The following is a 2,751-nucleotide window of genomic DNA, read 5'->3' as shown; positions in this document are numbered from 1 at the left end:
TTTTGCTATTGTGAATAGTGCTGCAATAAACATATGTGTGCATGTGTCTTTATAGTAGAATGATCTATAACCCTTTGGGTATACAACCAGTAATGGGATTACTGGGTCAAATGATATTTCTTGTTCTAGATCACTGAGGAATCGCCACACTGTCTTCCACAATGATTGAACTAATTTACACTCCCAACAACAGTGTAAAAGCATTCCTATTTCTCCACATCCTCTCCAGCATCTGTTGTTTCCTGACCTTTTAATGATCACCACTCTAACTGGTGTGAGATGGTATCTCATTGTGGTTTTAATTTGCATGTCTCTAATGACCAGTGATGATGAGCTTTTATTCATATGTTTGTTGGTCACATGAATGTCTTAATTTGAGAAGTGTCTGTTCATGTGCTTTGCCCACTTTTGGATGAGGTTGCTTTTTTCTTGTAAATGTGTTTAAGTTTCTTGTAGTTTCTGGATATTAGCCTTTTGACAGATGTGTAGATTAAACGTTGCAAGGTGAAACTAGATGATTTATGTAAACTTCTGGAGAAACCATAGCAACTTATACATAAACAACCTTTATGCTTGCTGACAAGTAGACTACACAAAAGGTACACATGAACACTGGGTTCAGACTGAAATTCAGATAATTGTGCCAGATTGCCATTGCGATTGGAAGATGCTTCAGAAACTCCAGGAAACCTAGTCTATAGACTGCTCCAGACATTACAGGTGAGCCAACATACAACTGAAAGGGTTAGAGCGATGTTTGCCAAAGAAATTACTCTAACTGAAGCAGCAGTTGTGTGACTTTAATAAGGTTGCAAGACTATACTGTCCCTTTGTTACTGTGACTTCCCTTTGCCCTTTTCTGATTTGTCTTCAGCTGCATCCATGTCCCTACAAAGGACACGAACTTATGCTGTTTTATGGCTGCATAGTATTCCATGGTGTGTATGTGCCACATTTTCTTAATCCAGTCTGTCACTGATAGACATTTGGGTGGTTCCAAGTCTTTGCTATTGTGAATACTGCCGCAATAAATATATGTGTGTATGTGTCTTTATAGCAGCATGATTTAAAATCCTTTGGGATTATAAATATGTGTGTCTCTGCACGTGAGCTAGATCTTCTGAATACAGCACTCTGATGGGTCTTGACTCTTTCTCCAATCTTCCAGTCTGTGTCTTTTAATTGGACCATTTAGCCCATCTACATTTAAGATTAATATTGTTATGTGTGAACTTGATCCTTTCATTGTGATGTTAGCTGGTTATTTTGCTCGTTAGTTGATGCAGTTTCCTCCTAGCGTCTATGGTTTTACATTTTGGCATTTTTTGCAGCGACTGGTACAGGTTGTTCCTTTCCATGTTTAGTGCTTCCTTCAGGAGCTCTTGTAGGGCAGGCCTGTTGGTAACAAAATCTCAGCATTTCCTTGTCTGTAAAGGATTTCATTTCTCCTTCACTTATGAAGCTTAGTTTGGCTGGATAAGAAATTCTGGGATGAAAATTCCTATCTTTAAGAATGTCGAATATTGGCCCCCACTCTCTTCTGGCTTGTAGAGTTTCTGCCCAGAGATCGCTGTGAGTCTGATGGCTTCCTTTAGTGGGTGACCCGAACTTTCTTTCTGGCTACCCTTAACATTTTTCCCTTCATTTTAACTTTGGTGAATCTACAATTATGTGACTTGGAGTTGCTCTTCTGGAGAAGTATCTTTGTGGCATTCTCTGTATTTCCTGAATTTGAATGTTGGTCTGCCTTGCTATGTTTGGGAAGTTCTCCTGGATAATATCCTGCAGAGTGTTTTCCAACTTCTTCCATTCTACCAGTCACTTTTAGGTACAGGAATCTGATGTAGATTTGGTCTTTTCACATAGTCCCAAATTTTCTGGAGGCTTTGCTCATTTCTTTTTACTCTTTTTTCTCTAAACTTCTCTTCTCACTTCATTTTATTCATTTGACCTTCAATAACTTATACCCTTTCTACCAGTTGATTGAGTTCATTACTGAAGCTTGTGCATTTGTCATGTAGTTCTCGTTTCATGGTTTTCATTTCTATCAGGTTGTTTAAGGACTTCTCTACATTGGTTATTCTCATTAGCCATTTGTCAAATCTTTTTTCAAGGTTTCTAGCTTCTTTGTGCTGGGTTTGTACTTCCTCCTTTAGTTCGGAGAAGTTTGATTGTCTGAAGCCTTCTTCTCTCAACTCGTTAAAGTCATTCTCTGTCCAGCTTTGTTCCGTTGCTTGCAAGGAGCTGCGTTCCTTTGGAAGGGGAGAGGTGCTCTGAGTTTTAGAATTTTCAGCATTTCTGCACTGTTTTTTCCCCATCTTTGTGGTTTTACCTACCGTTGGTCTTTGATGATGGTGACATACAGATGGGGTTTTGGTGTGGATGTCCCTTCTTTTTTGTTAGTTTCCATTCTAACAGTCTGCCCTCTCAGCTACAGGTCTGTTGGAATTTACATGAGGTCCACTCCAGACCCTTTTCCCCTGGGTATCAGCAGCGGAAGCTGCAGAAGAGTGAATATTGCTGAACAGCCAATGTTGCTGTCTGATCATTCCTCTGGAAGCTTCATCTCAGAGGTGTACCGGCCATGGAGGTGTGGGGTGTCAGTGTGCCCCTAGTGGAGATGTCTTCCAATTAGGCTACTCAGGAGTCAGGGACCCACTTGAACAGGCATTCTGTCGGTTCTCAGATCCCAAACTCCATGCTGGGAGAACCACTACTCTCTTCAAAGCTGTCAGACTGGGACATTTACAT

This window comes from Colobus angolensis, unplaced genomic scaffold (assembly GCF_000951035.1).
Source record: "Colobus angolensis palliatus isolate OR3802 unplaced genomic scaffold, Cang.pa_1.0 Scaffold512, whole genome shotgun sequence".
NCBI classification, from domain to species: Eukaryota; Metazoa; Chordata; class Mammalia; order Primates; family Cercopithecidae; genus Colobus; species Colobus angolensis.
The sequence above is the reverse complement of the archived record's forward strand: the minus strand, read 5'-3'. Positions refer to the sequence as shown.